This window comes from Triplophysa dalaica, chromosome 10, assembly GCF_015846415.1.
Source record: "Triplophysa dalaica isolate WHDGS20190420 chromosome 10, ASM1584641v1, whole genome shotgun sequence".
In the NCBI taxonomy this organism is placed as follows: Eukaryota; Metazoa; Chordata; class Actinopteri; order Cypriniformes; family Nemacheilidae; genus Triplophysa; species Triplophysa dalaica.
This window is the reverse complement of record NC_079551.1, coordinates 12,857,422-12,883,067: the sequence shown is the minus strand read 5'-3', so window position 1 is coordinate 12,883,067 and position 25,646 is coordinate 12,857,422. Positions and strand designations below refer to the sequence as shown.

The window sequence follows — 25,646 nt, the reverse complement described above, 5'->3', positions numbered from 1 at the left end:
CACTTGATTCCTCTCTCACAGCCTTTGGCAATGACCTGCAATCTAAACAAGGCCCCAAACATCCTGCGGGGAAGCCAAATGAACGACATGGAAGAAAAGACAACACAGCAAAAACAAGATTGGATGGTAAGCGAGAGAGCGTGTTTATAAATATGGAAATAGCGAAAATGTAATTAAAGGACCAGTTCATCCATAAATACACATTTTTGCCATCATTTATTCCCCCTCGTGTGGTTGAATACCTGTACGACTGTTGATTTATAGAACACAAAAGAAGATATTTAGAGAAATGTTACACGATGGGGTTCAATGTTGTTTGGTTACCAACGTCTTTTAAAATATCTTCTTTTGTGTTGTGCAGACGAAAGAAAGTCATACAAATGTGTGAACTGAATAAACAATAAGGTTTAAGGATAATGATCTGTCAGATGCATAAATTTATATAGGAGACGACATATATTAAGGTTTTGTATAGTAGTGGCTTGGGTTAATGGATAGTATAAACTTAATTCAATTAATTATCTTTGTGTTTGTGTGACAGAGAGAGAAAGAGAGAGAGAGCGCTAAAAACAGAAAGAAAAAAGACAAGGATTGTTGCACACGATTGTGTTTTCTTCCAGATAACAGATCTATTATATTCTTACACAATGCAGTGCCCTTCACTTCAAGTGATGTCTGTCAATAAAGTGGGTGTGGCTTCAATTTGACGGTCAAGCCCTCTTTTATGGTAACACACAGCGCGCGCACGTCAACACGCACAGTTCCAATATACTGCACACTGTCCATTAGGCTAGGCAAAAAAACCTTTAAGAAACATTAAACAACACAACAAAAAATTCCGTAACAAACATGAACACTGCACTCACCATCACACACCAAAACCTACTTCATTTCTGCGATGTAGACACTCAAGATCACAAGACACTTAATGCAAAACTTAATCGGTCAATGACAAACCCATATTGATCCACTTCTTATCTGAACGTGTTTAAGTGATCAGTCCACTTACTGCATCGATGTGAATAAAAAACGCACCTATTGCATTTTATGTTATAAGATTATAATTCAAATAAGCTAATTTAAATTTAGACACAATCTGAGACGATGTAGATGTGAGACGGTATAACAGGTGCATGTGCGGACACACAGAGCTCCTCTATTTATCATCTCTAAACGCCGCATTAGAAGATCAATTTCTAATTTCTTATTGTAAACTAATTGCATTAAAATACTAATATATTGAAATATAATGAAAGCGCGTTTTTTTCACAGAAAAATAATTCATACTTCGCAAAAGACGGTGGCACAAGCATTCGAAAGTAACTACCTAATCCTCAACGAATCTACACACTTAGACTGTATAAACCCGAATGCAATAACATGCAATACATCGTCATTGCACGGTTTCCAGCAGGTGGGTATGAAACATCCTCTCCTGAACGTTGGCTAAGGTTGATGCTCAAAGAAAGGATGCCATGCATTCAACATACCCGCATCCGACACAGGCAGTGTAAGCGTACATTGACAAATCCGCAGACACAAATAAGAGTCCACTTTCATTACCAACTCGTTTTCATCTGGTTTCGCCACTCGAAACGCGATACGCAAGGCTGGCACGGCGCACGGTGGCATCAATTTTCACCTGGTTTCGCTGGCAGGCTGACTGTCCCACGGATTGGTCATTGTAGATAAAACCGTACAAACCTCTAAAAAGTCTTAAAACGGACCAAACCTGACTTTGCTTCCAATGCGCAAAACCGCGTCTGGAGCGCAAAGTGCGCACAGAGTACCACCTTCACCACGCGTTTAAACGCTCTCCAAAAATTATCCTGCACTACATTTGAAGTGAGAAAAATGCAAACTCCGTTGCCAACTATTTGTGTCGACCACCAGAAAGTGAATAACGACAAATTTCATCGCTCGTACCTTGTTTTAACGAGCGCGCTCCTATGTTCGTCTGTCTCCTGCAGGCGCAAAACCCCTTTACATCTTCACGGTGGTGATCTAAAAGAATGAATAATAGTTATAATCCAAGGAGAAAGCAGATCCAAGCAGATATGGAGGTCTCCGGGTGTGGTTAGCGGTGAATAGCGGTTTAAATCCCCCGGACAGCGCTGCGTCTCGCTCGGCGCGTCTGATGTCTCTCCGCTCAGGAGAAACCACAGCCGTGCGCGCGGAGGAGAGTTGGGGTGACGTCATGAACACGCCCACTCCCTCTCTCTCCTGTGCTCTGTCACGTGGACTCCTCCCAGTCTTTTTGGGCCCTCCCACATGTCGCGACGCGAGGGTAGTGGCCACGCCTACAAGTCTAGCTCTAGACTTACATTTTAGCACCGAAAACTAAGAATTAAGAAGTTGTATTTTTCATAAAGTTTTTCTTTTTTCATGTCAATTAGGCACAAATAATGTTTGATTTTAGTTGAATTAATCGAAGTCTCATTCTAAACACTATTTTATGTAGATTTTCCTCTGTAATGCACAAATGAATAATAATAATAATAATAATAAAGACCGTATTTACTGTATTAATACAATTCAAATACATCAACTCTAACAGCTTGACTGCCATATTGATCTTGATGTATGATATACATTCCAAGATATAGATTTTGGGGTGAAATACAATATGCAAAGTGTCCCCGGGAGCTCATTGTCTCATGAAACTGCACCCAACAATTACAGAAACCTCGTGAGTGGGGGTTTGTAAAAAGTTAAAGATTATTATGACACAATTTGACGGCTGAAGATAGAAATTATGTGGTTGGATCCAGCGTGGCGCTGAAGGAAAAAAGACAGTCTACTTATTATTCAGCGTTGCTTTGAATTACATAACACTTACATACCCCAAGTCCTCCGGCAGCTAAAGAAATGTGTGACTGGGACTTAAAACTAACAAATGTACACCAATAATATCAACCGACAAATCAAATCCTGATTGATAAAATCCCTATTGTTATGAATATTTTCCACTTAAATGGATAGTTAACCAGAAATAACAATTCTGTCATCATTTATTCACCCTTGTGTGGTTGTTAACCTGTTTGTGACTCATTCTTCATTGGAACACAAAAGAAGATATTTTGAGAAATGTCTCTGTGGTTTTGTGTTCAAAGGATGGAAGTCAATGGGGGTCAATGTTGTTTGGGTACCGACGTTCTTCAAAATATCTTCTTTTGTCATCTACCGAAGGAAATTGAAATGAGTAAACAATGACAGATGTCACAATTCAAGGCGCAAATTAGTTCCAACAAATTCTTAGTCTTCCCTTGACCTGTTTTCATCAGCGTCTGTTCTGTCTCATACCTATGACGCGTGTGGGTTGCCACTCGACGTGACAACCTAGAGCCAAACTAAGCCCGAGCGGATGCCAGTCGACACCAGAAATCGTTGGCAACCAGAAGCATCAACCGGAAACCGTATCCTCTGCGGCACTGACAAAAATCTTCTATCGTTTTGCCAAATGTTACACAACTTCCTCCGATTTCAACTTATTTCATGATTCATTTATTTTGGAAAGGGATGCCCTGAAGGCTTGTCTTTCTTCTTACAACTACATCACCTCTCTTTCTTTTAAAGTACAATAGGATTTCTAAGAGTAGTCAGTTGGATTTAACGATAAACGATGGGGAAATGTCATTTGGAAAATCATTCTGATCAAATAATCTATCAGCTTTTAAATTGTGCAGTGTTTTATATACGAAAGATAGCTTCATAGCAGAATAGTTTCACAGGCATGAGTTCAGACATTTTTCTCTGCAGTGCTCTGCTCAAGGCATTATGGGATATCTATGGCAACCGTCTACCGGAAGGCTCAAATAGGCGAGGTTGCTAAACTCTGACAGCAGAACCGAGGCACTTCCTTCTGTCCACCGACGACTGTCAGTCTTTCTGAAGATACAGAATTACTATAAATACCTGATCTAATATTTTACCATGAAAATCTATCTATTTAAAAAGTGCAGAATATGTCCATAAGACATAGAAGTCAACCTAAAAACATCGGCTCCGAACCCCAAATCAACCCGTTGCTTTTGTTCCACACAACATGGTCTCCCGGGACCGTCCGTTATAAGATGTCTTGACATGTCTTTCAACATCACTGAAGTTCAGTCTTCCTCGCTTTCCATTTTATCTTTGCACATCAGAATCACAAACCTTGCGCTAGATGTTCGCCCACCCCAAGGGTGCTGTGCTGAATATAGCAGCCAGTGATGAACTTCATGCCGACTATCGGTTGCTATGAAACAACAGTTGGTTATTTGTTAATTCACGCCCGGCACTTTGGACGAGATGCGTTTTGACACGTGGGCCGAGTCTTGTTAGTGTACGTGATGCAGTTGATGGTAAGTATAGCCCCAGTCACATGTATGGAGACAATGGATTATTATAGCATTAATGAGAGACATTAACTTTTAGAATACACATATGATACGTCATGAAAGATGAAATTATTAACATCACATAAATCAGACACTCAACGAGAAATCGTCCATCATCTCAATAAGGCAGATTAACATACTTTTAACAAGTTTGCTTGGTCTAGAATTATGTTGGGCGAAGCTACCACATAACGTAGGACCCTGTGCCGCCCACCGCTTTAGCTGAGATTGTTGATGATGTCACGACTTATAGGCTCCCGGACCGAATTTGTTTATTACCTCGAGACTTGATAACGTCTAATGGATATTTATAGATTTTGTCCCTCCTGTGATGTATTCTGGTGAATCATCTCCTTGCCTACAGTATTATGGGCAAATACAAACACACACGATCCATGCGCCTCAGAGCCCCCTCGGGCTACCGGGAGCTCTGGGACTGGAAATACTAGAGAAACCCATCAGCCACAAGCGGTTTTCGTAGACGTCCTATGATGTTGAAGCGTAGCGGTTTGCCCTGAAATTCCCTTCTTGCACACCTGACTGCATCGCTACTGTTATAGTCAAAGGCCGGAATGGTGTCAGCCATGGGCGGCACTAGGGATGGGCTAAGGGGGCTGAATCCCGAAAGTTTTCAGTAAAGCGGCAAATGTTTTATTAACATGCTGTGTACGAATCACTTGTCTGGCCGTTTCGATTTTGCGTCTTTTGCACGTTGTAGTGGAGTAGGCGGGGTGAGACTGTGAGTCGAGGCCGGTGAGTGAGTGTTAATGAGCGTCAGCTGTAGCGCACCAGTGTTGTATCACGGAGGAGATCGGGAAATCGGGAGATCGGGCTGCGGCTTCTTCATGTAAGCTCATGCATTAACTAATACTAACATATAAACCCTTATCGTACAGTGTGAAGTGAATATCTGACCAAAAGCTGTTTTTGCTTTCTGCTTTTGTTCACAGAGTATTGTGTATTGTTGGCCTTACTTTAATTTCAACATAATTATGACGGTTCATGAGTACACGTAAGAGCAGCTCAAACTGGGAATCTGTCTGCGTCTGTGCACTGAACTAAGAGACCTGATTTACTACTCGCTGCCATGTTGGCGCCAATTGAAAGTGGCAGAGGAGCCTGCCGCTGAATCCTAATTACAGAGCTGATTGTACGGCTCTCTCTACAGCTGTGGGGAGATCTGCTATTATTGCTTTTCAGAGCGCTCGGGGACCAGGACGAAGAGGCAGGATGATGTCATCACACGTACATGTGAAAAAGAAAAAAGATTGGAAAATGTACAAATACTTAGGATTAATAATAAAACAAATTATACAATGTAATATAATATCAATAAATGATAATATAAAAATAAAAAAAATTATCATAAATTAAACTTTATAAATACCCAATCAATATACATTATAAATAAATTAAAATGATTGAATAACACTCATAATATTATAAATGCTTACACTTCACAATAAGGTTTCATTTTTATATACATATATGAGAATATTTGATACAACTTTATACTGTTCAGTCCGAAGCGGTTTTACTAAATACACACTTATCTTGTGCAACAATCACACTTCATTTGCGTAGAACAGGAAATCAATGAATGGCCGGAAAGGATGTTCTCCCTTTCTGCCGATGAAGGAGGTCATGCGAATTAATAGCCTGCAAAGTATCATCTGAGATCAGGCGTAAGGGGTTTGTGTCACAGCGTCATAAAGGTTGATGTTCTTTAATGCCTTAACAGGCGACACTATCTTAAGATATCCATTATGGAAAATGGCCAGTTGTCAAGGTGATTTTTGTTTGTGATGGAAACTTCAAAGACAACAACCCGCTGTGCTTCTGAAAGCCAGCATTACCACAGAAGTTTGTATAAAAACCCACGGCCATACTGTCTATATGTGTATAGACAGACAACAAGATATGAATAGACATAGACAGATAGATAGACGATAACAGACAGAAAGATAACAAAGACAGATGGATAGATCGATAGATAGATAGACAGATATAAAGACAGACAGAAAGACAGGTATATATAGACTAAGACAAAGACAGACAGACAGACAGACAGTTATAGATTAAGACAGGCAGACATACAGAAACAATAGGTATAGATAGACAAAGACAGACAGACAGACACACTGATAGACAGGTATAGATAGACAAAGACAGACAGATAGGTATGTATAGACGAAGACAACAGAGACAGACAGCAAACAAAGAGGTATAGATTAAAACAGAAAGACATATATAGATAAAGACAGACAGAAAGACAGGTATATATAGACTAAGACAAACACAGACAGACAGACATTCAGGTATATATAGAAGACAAATACAGACAGACAGTTATAGATTAAGACAGGCAGACATACAGAAAAAATAGGTGTAGATAGACAAAGAGAGACAGACAGACAGGTATAGATAAACACAGACAGACAGGTATAGATAGACAAAGACAGACAGACAGACAGACAAACAGACAGAAAGACAGACAATCAGGTATAGACAAAGACAGACGGACAGACAGGTTTAGATTATGACAGCCAGACAGGTAAAGATAGTAAAAAGGCACGTATAGATAGAAAAAAAGACAGGTATAGATAAACAAAGATAGACAGACAGGCATAGATAAAGACAGACAGGTATAGATAGACAAAGACAGTTGACTGATAGACAAAGACAGACAGACTGAGATGGTATAGATAGACAAAGACAGACAGACAGGTTTAGAAAAAGACAGACAGGCAGGTATAGATAGACAAAGAAAGACAGACAGACAGGTATAGATAAAGACAGACAAACAGGTATAGATAGACAAAGACAGACAAACAGGTATAGAAAGACAAAGACAGACAAACAGCTATAGATAGACAAAGACAGACAGACAGATATAGATAAAGACAGACAAACAGGTATAGATAGACAAAGACAGACAAACAGGTATAGATAGACAAAGACAGACAAACAGGTATAGATAGACAAAGACAGACAGACAGATATAGAAAAAGACAGACGGGTATAGATAAAAACAGACAGACAGGTATAGATAAAAACAGACAGACAGGTATAGATAGACAAAGACACACAGACAGGTATAGAAGAAGACAGACAGGATAGTAAACGAGTCTCTTTTAGTTGGAAACTTCTCTTTCTGGTAAAATGCAGTCTTAAGGTCTAACAATGTTGAAAATAGAAATACGTGGCTTTTGACTTTCCCACCCAGCCGTTTCTGACAGCTCTGATGATGTTCTGAACTGTCTGAGATGTCAAGTCATGAGATGAAGTCGTTTTTAGTGACTGACGCAGAAAAGTATTATCATGTATTTCTGCTGCAAGAGGAAGCGAGCCGCGATTGATCCGCCAGTGAATGGAGCGGTGCCCATATGTAGATCATAACGTCAGGGCAGGTCATACATGCTATTACAAAAACTCTGCGCGTGCTTCATACGCTTTACAAAATATCGTCATTGCCCGATTGGCCAAATCAAGGTCACACCCACTGCAAAATGCACTTTTTCTTCTAGCATTAGTATTTTTTGTACACGTTTGCTCGAGTGATGCTTGAGTGTGAGGAAGTGGTGGGTGGTTGCTATGGAGGAGTTCTCAGTGTTGCTATGTGGTTGTTAAAAGATAAATATGGGTAAATAATAAATAAAAAAGGTATGTGCATAAAATTGAAATCACACAATATTATGTGTAGAGTAGTTTATTGTGCTCTAGCATATGCGGTTGCTAGGGTGTTGCTAGGGTTTTCTGAGCTAGGTTTCCACTTCTTTAAACACAATTTAGACAGGAATCAATGAACAGAATAAGATATTTTCAGGATTGTCTGGTTAAGGGGTGTCATGTTATACGGGTACTGGCAATAACCGTGATATCAAAACCACGGTTATCGCTATCTTGTTTATTCTACACGTATGCTATTATCGTAAATAATTGAGAACCTGTTTAAAGGTCTGCCATCAAATTTGAACAAAGTGTGAAAAATTGAAGATGAATTTGATTGACAGCTTTATTGGGAGGAAACAATATCGCGATAATAATACCAACTGAAAGTCTTTGCACACGATAACCGTGACGTAAAACGCCCCAATATTCCCCTCGTTGGTGATAGGTCGGCAGAAATTTTCCTCTGTAATTTTGCAGTCAAAGCTGGACATACAAGGTTTTGGAGGAATCAAAAAGTCCATTTTATAGCTCACTAGCTTTGGATGAATTCATAAGCGTTGGGTGAATGCTCTGTACTGCCCACAGCCCTCACATTTCAGACACAATCTTATATAAATTCATGAGCTCTTTCATTCTCTCCCTCAGACTAGCGGGTTTGGGACTTTATTTTGTAAAGTAAAGGTAAACGCACACAGTGAAATAAAAGATGCTGTTCACGGCGCTCATTAGAAAATCTTCACGTCATTCCACACCGGTATGACTTTCTTTCTTCTGTAGAACACATAAGAAGATATTTTGTAGAATGTTGGCAACCAATCAACACTGAACCTCATTGACTTCCATTGTATGGACACAAAACCGTTTCTTAAAACGTCTTCCTCAATACACACCAGCAACTACACATGTACTCACAAAACAAAGGCTTGGCAACGAACAGCACGTTTTACTTCAGACAATCTAACTTTCTGGCTAACGACACTCTTCTCGAGGAATGACAAGAAAAGCCAGGAGGGATTGTTTCATAAGCGCTGACATCTTGTCTCTGAGGACCGTCATTACAATGCAAGAACACGTACTAAACAAACAACATTAAGGCCTTGCCAAAAAATCTTTCGAGACCATATAGAGCAGAAAGACTGACTTGTCTGAACATGCTCTGGTGTGTTTGAATACAAGCCCGTCTGCTGGTTTATGGAGCTACACAATGGCCCATCACAGCAGACTCAGTTTAAAAGCCGTATCTGTTACGCAACACATTTGTACGTCTTTTAATATGTGTGTAACAGATATAGATACAAGCACATCATTCTGTATGTTTGACTTCTTTTTCTTTTCGACCTTCATCAAACATAGCTTAACAGCTTATATCTCAAACAGATGCACCAACACTTACACCGTTAAAATGATAGTTCAACCAAAAATGAAAATTCTGTCATCATTTCCTCCCCCTCAAGTTGTTTCAAACCTGTGTAAATGTCCTTGTTCTGCTGAAGACAAAGGAAGATATTTGGAAGAATGTCAAACAGATCTCCTCTCCCATTTACTCTCATGGTAGGGAAAATAAATACTATTTGAGGAAATGGGGTTGAGATCGGTAATAATGACATTCTTTAAAATATCAGAATTTAGATTTTTGGTTGAACTATCCCTTTAAACAAACCCAGAGGAAAATGTAATTGCTCAGATGTCGCTCTTTCATAGCTCAGGAGATCTGATCTGTGATTTTTCTTTCTTATGGGAACTTGAAAAATGTAAATAAAAAAGGAGAGTCAAATAACATCAAATATGATTAAATGATTACAACATGGGTAAAACGTAAAGGTCATTTACAAGTGTGTCAAAAATAAAAACCTTGTCGCCCGAAGGGAGGGGAACATTGAAGCTTGTGTGACTTCCACAAACTCCCAGAATGCATCACGCAGTTTGGTCATTATTTCATCCCTCACGCTGAGCCTGCGTTCTGTTTCGCCCGAGGTCTTTCTATTTCAGAATACACAGATGATAAATGAATAAAAGAGCATTAGTTGTTATTAAAATCCTGCTACGAAAGGTGGACGTGAGTTATGAGGAGATATCGAGGTGGGCCTTTGGTTCTGGTGATCCGTCATCGGACGTCGGCGGTGAACGCTCACGGGCGTCGAGGGCTGTCGGTGGAATGACAAAACAACACTAGTGAAGTTCGAAACAACATTACGTTTACTGCTTGAGAATGATGGGCTGTTCGGAAAGAATTAAACATCGGGCTTGAGTTGACAAACACAGTGTGGTGCATCTACTCCGGGTGCTCCGTAACAAAAAAATGTTCGATTTTGTAGAAAGAAAATCAAAGCACGAAATGTTACAGTAAATACTTGACATGGGCTCTATACCTCACTAATCGTTTCTGAAACGTCATGAGTTTTGACGTGTAACAAGGGGTTCACACCAAACGGCAATTAAGCATTTTGTGCGAGTAAATTACAAACAAAGTCAATGCAAAGACGCGTATAGACAGGTGGTGTGAGAGACGCTTGTAATTTGTCGCTTGTAATATGAACGAGGCTTAACAAAGTGAGTTGAACACGTTTGTTTGCGTTTGGTGTGAACCCAGCAATTTCCTCAGGCGCATGCGTTGTTATCAAAAATATTGACGCTTTTTGTACATCATGACGAATGCATGTAAAGCTGAACGTGAAGATTTTCTTCCCGGCTATTTTTGAGACTTTTCCCGCCGGCTGGTGTTTATTATCTGTTGTGTTGTGCAAGCTTAATGCGCTTTATACATTCACGAGAACGTCTCCAGGGCTGTCTTTAGTCACAGCCCGGCACAGTCAAATAATAATGTTTAACATCGGATGGTAATTCATTCTTGATGAATTCTTGTTTTGGATGAATGTAAACGATGAATTGTTTTAAGGGCTTCCAAATACACTTGAAGCCGACAACAGAACGCTACAAGCCCTCAAATCGTACCGAACGATTATGTAGACACCAAGATTGTGTAAAACTATAATGTAACCTTTAAACAACCTTCAAATAATAACCTAATTCAACATTTATTGCTGTTAATCAAAATCCAAGTTCTCTGTCAATATAAAGTTGCTTCCAAACCTCTTCTGCACAAATGAAAGGAAGTCACATTGGTTTAAAAGCAAGGGTGAGTAGATGACCGATTTTTATGTTTGGGGCGAGCACTTCATTTATAAGCAGTGAACGTTGAATTAGCATACTCAAAAAGAACACAAGCCATCCAGACCGGCGCTTTTGAAAGCACTGTACTTGACACTCTCGACTCGAGCGGGTGTAAAAATATCACACGGTAACTGCATTAAAATTACAACCAGAAATCGCTTTTCTGCATAAACCTACGAGTCAATAACTGTCTGTTCAGCGGCGGCCTCCCTGTGAACCGCTACATGACTTGCATATCGCTCATCTTTGTTTTCCGGCGTCAAGCCTGTTTGAAGAGACGTCTGGAGAAGTTGTCAAGGAGAGCGTTCTCGCTCCCTTCAGCGGGGAGACAGTAAGGTCACACTTGTTTGAAAGTGTAAAGCCTGTTTACAGCAGATGTGCATCCTCAACTCGCCGTCTGTACGTCTCTCTCCTCTGTTTCTTTGTCTTTTAGCGCCGGCTAACCTTCAAGGCGTAATAAGTCGGTCTAATCCATTTCCCAACTGTAAATGCTTCTTATTCGGTCTCTTGTGCGCAGGGGCCTCTGGGGTCCACGAGTGCCAGACACATCTTGAGTGCAACACATGGGTACATCTCACAAAAACGGAAAGAGTATAGTTTGGCTTAAAGGAATGGTTCAGGCAAATACGAAGATCATCTCATGATTAACTCATACCACATGGATATGACATCATTCAGTTGAACAAGGATTAATAATTTTAAATGGCGTTTTATCTTCTTATATGACAGCAAACATGCAAAAACAGAAAAGCTCCAAAAAACGTTCCAAAAACATAATTTAAAGTAATCCAAATGACTCCAGTGGGTTAAAATGGGAAATCGATATGATTGGTATGTCACGTATCCATGGCAACATACAGATCAGTGCGATACATTTAAATATGACGCTCGTCTATAACGTCAAATCTCTATGGTTATCGTTTTTTGCATCTATTGTGTTTCGTCACAACTCATGAAAGAAACAAAGTATTCGAATCTATCGTGTTGTGCTTCCATGTATATGAAATTTATTTTGAGTCCGAAGTATTAATGTTTTTCTCTCACAAACTTTCTCATTACACTTTACTACTATTTTTCTATCGTTAACAACGAATAGTATTAAACACCACGTCTAAAGGGCTCAGCTTAGTTCAGGTGAATTGCGCTTTCGTTCTGTGTTTTGGGGTAAAACGAAGCTCGAAAACGTTGAGAGACGGTATAGTGTTTTCAAACAATCCAACACCCCTTTGTTTCAGGAGGCGGGGTTTACATGACGTATGCAAATAGCCTCTGCGTACGTGGCGAGAGTGACCGTAGAGGTGTGGGTACATCTGTACCATCTCTGCAACGCGACATTCAAAAGTATTCATGCTGCTCAAATGCTATCTTTTTTTAATCTCGACCTTATCTGACCTCACCTGGCGCTACATAACAATGGTTTACTGTTTTACTTTCCCGGAGAGTTCTGTTTGCGTCGAACTAGTAAAAAAAAGGACCGAAATCAGGTGACAGACGGTCGTTTTTCGATTTTGTATGTAGTTTGTTGAGCCCTTTCGTATGCAACTATTTCAACTATCGACGCAACATGCATGTCTGCAAGAGATCAACCCAATCTTATCCATAAATCATTTCAAACAAGGCACATGAAGATTTTTTTATGTTTTGTCAAGTTTGAGATAACACGGGTTTCAAGTATTTTCATAACCAACCTCAACTGTAGCGTGACTTCGAGCGTATGTGATGCATCTGAAAATGATGTTTTTACTTTACCCGGCTATGATAGAAAGCACGGCACAGATTAAGTGTACGGTTTGGTAACTTTACAAAGCTATTAAAACCCAAGCTTGCTCGTCTGGTACAGATGGCTATGAGGATTATAGGAGAAATGGAATCTGAGTCTCTTGATTTATTATGTGAGCTCTGTTCTCAAGAAACACAAAAGATATCAGATCCATCTCTATATACACGCTTCTTACCCCGACTTTCAGGTGCAGTAGATTTAAGAAATCTTAATACCGACTGCAATAAAATTGATTGTCAATGTTTTGTACTGGTTTATTAATATAACCTATAACTTTGTAATGCAGCTTTATAAAATTTGTCCTGATATCCAGAGCCAAACTCATTCGACTTTGGGTCGTGGGTGAGTTAAAAATCTGTTCAGCGTTGTAACATTTCAAAATGACACTGAGTTGATCCCAACGCAAGATTCTGCCGTTAAACTTCTTTTAGTCCAGCGCTGGGGGCTCAATTTTGCACCCAATAACTCCAGCCAAATGTTCAACAAAAGGCCATTTTTAGAACAGTCAGAGAGGAACCTGTGAGCCTGTGCCAAGCCGAGAACAGAACAGCGAGCTCCCATCAGCAGTAATTTCACGTCTCTTATTCCCTCTCATTAAATCTACCAAACGTGAACTTTATTATAACTTTTAAGACTTATCGTGGTGTCCAGAACAATTAGGTGCGGGTAGTATTTCTGCCTTTAGCTGGAATTATTCTGCTTTATGTCACATTTAAAGAAATAAAAATGATTTATGTCATCAAAAGACGCCGGGCTCTGCCAACCTCCCAGAATGCATTGCTCTGTTGTCGTAACTCTAGTAGGCCCACAAGTTAATACGTTGTTAATAAGAGCTAAATCGGTTGGCGACATGTCTTTCTTTCGTTCTCATGGAGTGGTGACTCACTTTGACTTTTAACATATCTAGATCTCTCGACACATTGAGTATGACAGCTAAAGAATACTTCTAATCAAAGCACATTTCCATTTATAAAGACGATTTTACTTTTCTCATCTCTTCAGCTATCTGTGCAAATCATTTCTACAATGCCAGATTCACTGACCTGAAATCAGAACAATATCCATTTTACTTCTTAACCTGCTCACAAAGTAACACAGAACAAGTTTACGAGTCTTAACTTGAGAATTGAAAACATACTTTTACATCCAAAGGAATTCGTGTGTGTCCGTGAACCAAATGTGCGTCACATAGACAGCTTTGTTTAATAAAAGGTTGTATTGCGTCAGTCTAGCTAGTGACTTGTTGCGTTCTCAAACCCTCGCATGGTGAATACAATAATAATTGTTGTCTAAAAACAAGTGGGCTGAGATTGGATCTCCTGCTGGTGGGAAGATGGGCAACATAGCCATTTCTCAACACTTCTCTGTCAAATACAAGCAGGCACAAGAAATAAGTTCGTGTTCATAATTTGTCTTTCTCTTTGGCTGATCGATCTGTAGGTTCTCTATTTGTGTGTCTCACAAAAGAGGTTCGATGGATTCCAACATCTTCTATCTACAGTGGAGAAACATGCGAAAAACACTCTTAAGAAATGCAGGCTTCTTTTTACACATGGTTAGGAATATTACAATTAAAATGAAAAGAATCAAACTGTGCACATTTGACCCAATAACAAATTTACAAAAAAATAATAATACCTAAATAAAAGTAAATTAAAAGTTATCATGTTTGACCCAACCACGGTAAAATAAAATAAAAATGTTAATAAATTAATTTTAATCGTTTAAATTTAAATAAAAATGCCCAAGTTTGGCCCAACTGTGGGAAAAAAAGACAAATAACTGGAAAATGTAATAAACAAACTAAACTAAACTAAACTAAACTAAACTAACCAAACCAATTTAAATAAAAAATGTCCATATTTGCATAACCATGGATTGAAAACCCAGCCTTTTGTAATACAGCACACAAGAGGTCAAGTGCAGATTCAACAGTTATAGAATTTTGTTTAGCACATTTTAATGCGTACACTTAAGGTTTTATGGACGTATTTTACGTCCAGCCGCTGCTTTGTTACAACGTTATAATAGCGCTGAAACTGGCTCATCCAATCAGATTTTTAGGTCTGAAGTATCATTTTATAAAAGACATTTGGCCCCTTTGTCCAACTTCTGCCAAACTCCAGAGTCTAGAAGTTGATAAATGATAGCATAAACTGTAAATAACACTCACGGTGGTTTAGGGTGAAATGACCATGTTTAAGTCAACAGCATTGGTAGCTTTCATTTTGGTGGAGAAAGCTCCAGAATCCAGTGAAGCGTCTGAGGTCCTTGCTTGACATTCAGAGCAGAGGGTTTGATTGAGGGCCGCAGTAATTGCCTGTGAAAGCAGGCGAATGTTTTCATCTGGAGTTAAAGCGCGGGGCTGAACTCCTTACTTACTGAACCGTGTGAAGATCTCGCCACCCCAGAAGCCGTTCGCATTAAGTTAATAATCACTTTCCCCTTTCATCTCGCTTTTTCGTCTCATTTAGGGAACGCCACACCTCGCGGGACAAAGCCTGGAGACGAACAAATAACATATTGTCAACAGAGCGCATGACTGAGGAGTTTACGCTTGGCTAAACTCAATTATAATTTACTCCGAAACATTCAAAGTGGCCCAAAATGACGGTTAGTCAGCCGTGGCCACGAAGGAACGACTTGAAAGGTGTTGACGTTATTTATCTCGGCTCTCAAGTGCCGTTTATAGCTTGTATTGGAAATTACAGAGAGTTGAGAACTTTATTGAGGACGCTGTAATTGAAACCAAAGATAAATTGGATGACCTCACCCGCCATACCAGACAAATACACTATTAAAGTTTCATAAAGTTACCTTAACTTTTAAAGTTATAAATGAAGCTGAGTGATACAGGCATCTTGATATTTATATATTTAAGAAGGTAAAAAAAGTAGAAACCATTAAGAAACCTAAACCATCGTAGCATAAAAGTCACTTGAACTTAATTTTATATTAAACTGACTTATGAAATAAAGCTGAAATTGGTTAAACTGGATTTTTAAGTCACACGAAATGCACTTTTAAAAGCAATTTTATTTAACTAAAAAATGTATTTCAGTTCAAGAGGTAAAACAGAATATGTTTTTCAGAAAATAAACATCAATGTTTTATTGTATATACAATATTTTTACAAAATAATTAGCATTTTTTTAGCAAACATAAAAAAATGCAATATTCACAGAAATAATAGTAACTAAATCCTATAAAGTGGTTTCAACGCCTTTTTAAACGTCACGAGTCAAGCAGAGATTTTAAACTAAATAACAAATTTTAATGTGGAAATTATCAGCACTTTAAGACAATCACAATAATCCCGAAACATTACAGTAATATTTAAATGCTTCTTTACAGTAATATGTACAGGACATTGCCATCAAAATTACCGCTTTCTTTGCTAAATATATACTTTTGAATGGAGGGATGAATAAATGATGTTTTTGGTGAACTGTCCCTTTAAATATACTGCTGTTGAACTTTTAAAATCCATACAGCATGCACACATCATCGACGCGGTTTCATTATTGTACTTGACATTTTTTATTGTAACATACAGGTTAATCTCAATAGACCTACAGTAACAATGTGACCTTTAGCCAGATTACCTCTGTATTATTAGCAGTGTATAGTGCTATTTATATTCGGTGAAGTCTGAAAGCGCATTTATTATTGTTCAAACCTTTCCAGTCATGCCCTGACCCATTAGGGGTCTTATCATGTAAAAACACCTGCTGAGAGTCTGCGTCCATGTGGAAACAGCCCCATCAACCTGTTAGAAAAACAAAGAAACAAGATAATTCAACCTTGATACCCTGTCAGCACAGTACTATGTACTCATCTCTTCATAAACGCATTCAGACTACTTTAAAGTGCACTCACCAGTACTTCTCAAAAATCTCTCTACGAGGCCAAAACCAGAACAGAAGAAAAGTTCAACAGTGAGCGTTTAATAACACTTTCTTAGGCCGAGCAAAAAGCAATATTGTATTTGCATAACGTGAGGAAGTGAAAGTTATACGGTTGCCATGGTAAAGTCATCAAAGAGACATATCCCCTTAATATGATATGAGGATATAACATTTACATATTCTAGCTCTTAGTGCTGAATGGCTGGAGCGGATAGTACAGGCGCTACGGCTAAAAGAAAGTGTTTTAAATGAGAAAAAGATGCATGAATATTTAGCATTGAGCATCTACACCGGCTACCATAGAAAAGAAACAGCGTATTAATGATCAATAATGTACCATGATAAAAACGTGAGGGAACGTAAAGGGTCATCATACTATAAAAAATGTAAGAAATACATTTGAGAAGTGCACACACACAAACTCAACCTGACTGCACGCACAGAGCTGGAACACGTCTATCTGATGTCTGCATTCACATCTACAAGACGCACTTTTTATTGTTCGCTCATCTGCAATACGTCTCTGAGACGTCTGCTCTCCGATGTCATATAGAAGTTGCATGTAAGACGTTCATGATTTAAAATGTGCTGTATGTAAAACTGCTCAATGATGTTTATAATATGTTTTTACACAGCAGACGTTTTCCAGATATTTAGCAGACCGTGCTATCTGGATAAATAACAAAAAAACGTATACAAGTTATTCAATAGTTTCCTCTATTAAACAGTTTACAGTGCATTCCAGCTCTGTGAATCCTTGGAATTGAACCCTTGATCTTGAGGTCACCAGGTCAATGCTCAACCACTTGAGCCGCAGGACCCGGTCAATCCTCACTTTTCATATCCGGTTCTGTAGTTTTTACCTTTTCAACCTTAACAATCCTTGATTCCCATTCAGCAATTATGAAAAGAGAGCCGTCGACTCTCTCATCCTGTTAGCATAGCTATTAAACTAATGCCCCACAATCGAATGAATAAATAATTTCCAAAACAATTAGAGCTCTCGCAGACAATTTAGACAGGCTGTTTTTTTACAGCCGCAATTACCCGAGCGCTCGCGTGTGACTGCGTTTTCGCTTAACCTCGTCGATAGAAGGTAAATAGAAGCTAGTGCAACATAAAGGAGACACACAATAGCTCAAGATTAGCAGAAGTGAAGAGGCGGTCAATCCCATACACCGAGATAAACGGGAGAAATTGCGCTATTGTTGAAACAACACTCTTGTATCTGAAATGGGGCTGAACAATCCTCAACATAAACAATTCAAGAGTATTCTCAGTGTGCAGCATCTCACAAAAAGTTGAATTCAGGTTCATTTTATACAGTAGGTATACTTAAGTATATTTTGAAGTGAAGTGTTTACTAATATCAACTTGCTGTAGTATACTTCTAAGTGTACTATTTCAATACTGCTTGATTCTAAATTGGCTCACTTCTTAGTTTATACAAGTATACTTTAAGTGTAACTGTAAAGTTTGAGAAGACAACTACTTTTTCGTCAGTTCTACGAGTTCTACGAAAATGATACTAGTTTACTAGTTCTATACTTGCAACACATTTTTTAGTTGAACAAATTATGCTTTAAAGTATACTCGTAGGGGCCACAAGGGACACATCTTGTAATAGATCAGTGCGATTGTTTTGTGTCGGGATGCACACAGTAATGTAAAATGTATAGTATGTTTTTAAAGCAACTTAAATATCTGAATTTAACTAAGGCCGTGTCCTGATTTAAACTAATCCCAGTCTAGGAAACCACCTATTAGTATACAACTAGCTTTGCAGTTATATTTACAGTTTTTTGCACTAAGTTTACTGGTATGTTCCTCTTTTTAGGTATTGATTTCCATACTTGAAATATACCTTAAATACTTGAAGTAGATTTTAAGTAAATTCCTATTATCACTGTATACAAAGATCAGCTTCACATCTTTACATATTTAGCCGACTTGGTATGTAAACTTGTACATGTAAAGACAATGTGCAAATGATGTGATAGACTCTTCAATCAAAGCCAAGCATACTTCAAGAATATTTCATTATACTTCTACAGAGTATACGTAGCACCAAGTATAAGCCAAACACTTTTCTGTCAGCATAAGTCAAGTGTACTTTACTTGACGGTAATTTGAAGTGTATGAGAAGAACATAGACAGTTGGCTCCAAGTAAACTTTCTTATTTAGTTTAAAAGACTTGAATAAACTTCTTTTTGAAAGGTACCTGCTGACAAAACACAGACAGTTCTGGAAACCTGTTGAACACCAAGAAATGACAAACTTCACCTTTAGGATTCTCTGCTCATGGCACCATATATACAACCCGAAAAGTGACGTTTGACTTTATGTAAATGTCTGTGCTGTCTGGGCCCCGTGCGTCCCCTGTTGCACCAAAAGTGAGCTTATAAAAGCGCAGCTGACATTGAGCGGAGTTCACCGGGGCCTCCATCTGCACCCCGCGTCCCCCGGGACTCCTCTGCCCGGTAAAGCGTCCTGACTCCGGCTGGGCCGTTTGACTTCAGCTCGGCGAGCTCGCTCCCGTGAGAGTCACGCTAGTCACTGACAAATGTGCACGCTCGTTCAAAACCTGGATACCTTTTTAAATAACTGTTGAATTTAAGATGACAGGATGACGTAAAACTCCTAAAACAATAAAATTTAGATGAAGAAATGTTTACACAAGGCGCCATATCTTGAATTAAGTCTCTTTACCCCACTGCCAAACTTTTTTACGATTTAAACATTTACCTCAGCAAAGTTTGGCTTAAACGCGAAGCTTGCCAACTGGCTAAAAAATAAACTCTTAAAAACTTTTTTTTTTAACCCAACGGTCCCTCAGTTGCAGGTTCATCTTCACATTGTGATGCAAAATGACGTCAGGATGCTGGACTGCATGTTCCTCATAAATCAATCTGTTGTCTTTCGAGCGTAGGTGCTTTTCTGACTGACAGGTTCAATTTGCTTGACCTTGGCTTTCCTTTACATGCACCATATTTATAAACGAGAGGCAGAACGTGAGACGCATCAATCCATCATGAGGCACAAGCTCTGGATTTATTCACACCGGTCCCTTTAACACTTTTTACGTAAAGGGGTGCTTAAAGAATAAATGTAATATGACTTGCATATAGGACGGTAGTTAGTTTTTGAAGCTTGAAAAATATAACTGGGTTCTAGAGAATTCTTTATAAAACTCATGAACGATTGATGATAGATATCACTAAACAATGAATAATCCAATAAATTTATAAAAATGATAAGATTTAATCATAAGAATCCATAAAAAACAATGCATTTAAAACTTTTAAAAACTTTTATCCAAAAAAACACACTTCTTTTAAAATATTAATAAAGTATTTGATAGGTGATGCACAATATGTGACCCTGGAACACAAAACCAGTCTTATGGGTCAAATTTTAGAAATTGACATTTTTACATCATCTGAGAGATGAATAATGAAGCATTCTATTGATTTATGAGTTGTTAAGGATAGGACAATATATGGCAGAGATACAGACGTTTATAACTCTGGAATCTAACGGTGCTTAAAAATCTAAACATTGAGAAAATCGCCTTTAAAGTTGTCCAACAGAGAGCCCATCCACTCACAAAAATATAGTTTTTAAGTATTTAGGGTTGAGAATGTACAAAATATCTTCATGGAACATGATCTTTACTTAATGATTTTGGGCATAAAAGAAAAAAATGATAATTTTGACCCATACACTGTATTTTTGACTTTTACTAAAATAGTTCCCGTGCTACTTAAGACTGATTTTGTGATCCAGGGTCACATATTTTATCTTGATATCTACAGTCATATTGCTGTTTAAGAAAAATACCACAATTAAAAAAAGAAACAATGGGCAAGCTTCTCTATCTCGATTCTACATCTGACAAACTTAAGTGTTATTTTTATCAGTTTATTGAGTGTTTAATAGCTCGCCCACCTCAGGATTAAAAATACGCCGTGTAGGACGAAGCATTTTTAAGTGAAATCACAGAACGAACGCAGATGTTAAAGAGTGAACTCACGTACGGGCCTAACGCTCCCTTGTGACATTTCCCGCGTTTCTTTGCACGTGTGCTTTTAAGAGCGCTCTTTGTGAAAGGGGCATCAGAAGAGGGAGCGCTGGATCTCCGGCCGGCCCTGCAGCAGCTGCGCTGGACTGACAGATGAGAGCCGCTCTCTCTTACCGAAGGACCGCAGATGTTTCCGTGAAACACGCAGCTGCTAATGAGTCTATCCATGCATGAGAATAAACACAGACGTCTTTTCTCTGACTAACAACGGAGACGCTCGTCTAGGTGTGAACTAGCGGATAATTGTGTCACTTTGGAAATCGTGATAAATCACAGGGAAACAGTTTTCTTTGTTAAACTCTTGCACGCACATTGTATTAGAGAATCACAACTTTGTACTAGTGTCATCACGCTCGCAACATACGCAGGCTCCGCGCCGCCACCGCCGTTCATCAAAGATGACCTGGATATGATGGGATGTGGCGTGAGGTACATTAAGCCCTCCTGCAGAGAGGGAGGGGGCGGTGTCGTCCGGGCTGCCCTTGAGCGGAGGACGTAGCCGCTTACACGCTGGGCTGATTCGGGCCCGCGGATCGCTGGAGTGATGGTTCCATTAAGCCCTTTCGAGACGGGCCAAGACGCAGAGGATTCTGGGAAGGCGGTCAATCACCGCTCGGCCCCCGCTCGCTCTCGCTGGTTCCAGGTCAGAACGGGTGACCGTGCAATATAGACGGTAATCAATCGCAGCCCAACGGCGGCTGATCTGGGAACAGACGACCGTCGCTTCTGCGCCCAAACTCAAAGGCCTGATGAAGGTAACAGAGGACGAGATTAAACAATACATCTTCACTCCGTCTGGCTGCTCATGGCACGTCTATCTCGGATGAACCTAGAAGAGAAGATCGTATAATAACAACCTGATATCATTGAGAAGCTTGAAAATCAAGTTATTGATTATAACATTTGAAAATATTGATATCGGTGACGCACCAGTGGTGTTTATGTGGTGATATTGTGCATACTGTGAATACACTTCACGTTCATTTGATTTAATGTACCTAAAGAAAGTTCAAGTATATTTTAGCATATCATTTATGAAATAAGCATACTAATATCAGTGTACTATTAAGTATACTAGTAAGTGTACTATTAAACTTGTAATACTATTTTATTTATTTTTCGTATACTAATATCAGTGTACTTGTATGTATACTTGTTGAGGTTACATAAGTGTACTATTAAATTTGTAATTGTACTTTAGGTACATTTTCTCAAATATACTTAAGTAGAGTTTAACTATACAATATTTTTAGTATGTTTTATTTAATAAGTAAACTTATATCAGTGTTCTGGTAAGTATACTTGTAATGCTACTTTTTCAAAAGTGTACTCTTAAACTCGTAAGTGTACTTGTTTAAGTAAAGTAAAGTTTAAATAAATTGAAGTATATTTGATGTAATAAGTAAACTAATATCAGTGTACTAGGAAGTATACTTGTAAGGGTACTAATTCATTACGTCACACTTAATTGTCTTTCATTTCCTAAACATTTTCTTTCACTTTTTTCTTCATCAAAAAGACAAATCGACTTTTTTGTACTTAACATATTATATGAAAAAATGTGAATGCACACTTACATGACTCTTGAAAGTCAGCTTCTTTCAACCTGACCAGAGTACCTACCTAAAAACCTATTGTGCGTGACACAACCCTCGCCTAACAGCTTGAACCTCATGCCTCTCAGTTTCTTTTCCATTGGCCTTTCATTTCTGTTCAGCTTTGTGAAAGCCACCCCAAGTCTCAAAAGCTCCGGCCCCCAGGCCCCCGAGCCCTTTTACATTCAGATAAACAGGCAGACTTAATTCAAACATATAAAAACGTCTGTCGCTCTGTCACTGGCTGGAATTGAAGACTTTAGCTGTTGCATTTGCTCGGCGACCCAAAATCCCCAGTTCAATCCCCAAAACTCTTTCGGCTCCGGCATAACGCCACATTCACATACAGCCGACAAGCCTCCCGTCGACGCCCCTCGCTACAGTTCTGGGTCTGTCGTGACCCAACGTTAACGGGATTTGTGAATCGAGCCAAAGTTTCAAGGACAACTGGCGATCCTTTCTGATTCTGGGACCTCTGAAGCGAAGACAGGCCACGAGTGAGGGGAATGCACGATCCATCATTACAACCAACAGCTCGATGCTTTGGCAGTCTCGAGCATTCTTAAAGACACAAGCCTCATGATGATAGAATGAGGTCAGAATAGACTCGGTCACCTCACAGTTGACTAAAGTTAAACAAGTGACAGGAGAAAACCGAGCGACGGATCTGTAGAAAAGAAATACAGATACGCTGGGGTTCATGTCACCCCTGGGGAACTGGAGAACCTTCGGTGCAGATGTGTCAATGTGAACTACATCTGGCTCCTATCAGTGGATTTTGGCTTGCGGGGGGTTGGGAAAGCTGAGGGTGTCAGGAAAGCATTGATTTGTGTTGAGGCAGATGACATGTTCATCTTGACAAGTCCTGGATGAATAACAGAAGAGAACATTCGTCATTACAAGTGATGTTTGTTAATGCTTACATCAAAGGTTAGCCTACATACTTGAGATTCCTTCTTAAGTTTTCATCTTCTTCAGTTAAGCAGAACCCACTTTATACATTTAGTCCATTTCAATCTTAAACACCTCTGTTTAGGGGTCTGTCAGCCATATGTGAAAGTCCCTCGTCCTCGCAGGGTGGAGAATATATCTGTGCGGTTTACCTTCGGTAAAGGAATCTGATGTTCTTCAGGAAGGCCGTCTGTTTGAATATCCATCAGCACCTACAGCTTAGACTGCCGCCCGTCTCCTGAGAGCTTTCTGCTGAAATGGGTGAATTCTTCGTGTCAGGAGGATAATAATATTTCCTTTGTCTTTGTTATTCATTATGAAGATCGCGAGCCAAGCGACGGGGTGGACTTTACCCCTGCCTTCCCATATAACTACACCACGCTACGCTGGTCAAACACACGCTTTGCATTCGTCCCTGTGTTTAATCTTGACTGATGGACAAATCCTTTTGTTAACGTCAACGTGGGTCTGTCGGGACTTCTGATGTCAAAATGAAAAGTAAACGCATTACACCTTCCAACCCATTATTCAATAAATGACTGCGCAGTGGTGTTGCATTGTGGGTATTAAAACAACCCTTGCTCTCCCTGTGTAGTGCACAATACTGTGACCTACTCACAAACCCTGTACAGGTGATATGACCTGATGGATAACCTTGGCATCGCCCACTGGCACGACCACCTGCCGTTCTCTCCCCTTGTTGCCTGTCGCATGAGTTGGCTCTTCTCTTGACAGACGTGTCAAAACGCCTGCGGTCGGCATCCACACATAGAGCTCGGTTTCATTCCTGCATTCACTATTCTACATAATTGCACTTCTGCTCCCTAGCAAACGTAAAAAATAGCCTAAGCGCATCTATACATCTGAACTAATGCGCTATTAAGAAAAAACAAACACACACGATGCAATGGGAGACGCCAATAAAGAATTGAAACATATCTGTGTAGATTCGCACTTAAAGGCTAGAATGTTTGAATTTATATTTGTTGCGGGGTTTATGACACCATCAGGGCACAATAAACAACACTGAAGCTATTAGCCTTAGCTTTAAAACGCGGCTAGCTCGCTTAATGCGTTTTATAGCATTTGCATCCAAACAAATATTTGTTGTTCAATTAAGCCCACAGGCGTGGAATTAAAACGTACGCACTGACCGCATATGAGCCGCCTGGGGAAAATAATAACTGTTGCACTGCAGCAGACGATTTCTGGCCAGGCTTTCTGTGGAAAAAGCAATATCAGAATAATTTCAGTCGGTATTAGCAATTGATTTGACATGAATCAACCCTTCTTAGAAAAAATAAATGGTTTTAAAGATATTAATATAATTTAACGTTGACACCTTCATGTTGTGAAACCTTATTTCAACGATGTAAGATGTTCTGTTTCGATGTTATTATAGCTAACTAAAACTTAAAAAAATATATATGTTCCAATATTATAGGCCAATATTATATGAAAAACTTAAAGTAAATATAAACGGGAAAGATGAGAGACTAAAGTCATTACCATATTAATAACAATAATAGATGACTAAATAACACATTAATTGAAAAATGACAAATAAATACATTGCTAACTAGTAAATGTAAATGTAAAAAGTAAAATAATTACATATTATTTTTATTACATAAAAACTCAAAATGAAATAAGGAAATACATAAATAAATAAAATAAAAACTAAACTGAAATGAAATAAATTAAACTTAAGCAATTTTAAAAAATTAAATGTAGAGGGCTAATAAAACTTAATATCTACAGCATGTATAACAACTCTGGTCTTGTTTTTTGTGATTGAGTAAATAATGAAGTTCTAATAAACAAGGTTATTAAGTTACTTCCGCAACTTTTTACAACAAAACTTACTTAACGTCAAACATATTCACTGTTTTAAAGTCAGAGAGTTCACTTGTTACCACAGAACAGGGGTGACCGCTACGCCGACAGTGGAGTCTATACTTAGGAGCGGATATACCGCACGGACATGTTTTTCAATGCAGTGGACATCATAGTAATCCTGACGGATGAAGTCCCGGGAACAGAACTTGCAGGAGCTGTGGGAGAACGCTGACATGTGCTGATGGTCGGACACAACTTTGGCACCATCC

At 39.0% G+C, this 25,646-nt stretch overlaps 1 protein-coding gene across 13 annotated transcripts in view; it reads right to left on the bottom strand.

Annotated features, from left to right (window-relative positions):
- The window catches only part of ptprsa (protein tyrosine phosphatase receptor type Sa), a 156,271-nt gene extending 154,137 nt beyond the window's left edge, over positions 1-2,134 (bottom strand). For all 13 annotated transcript variants that reach the window (XM_056758615.1, XM_056758622.1, XM_056758618.1 and 10 more), the window contains exon 1: positions 1,927-2,134. The gene's annotated coding sequence lies outside the window, so the exon portion shown is untranslated. The remainder of the gene's footprint in view (positions 1-1,926) is intronic.
- Between the last annotated feature and the right edge of the window lie 23,512 nt (positions 2,135-25,646).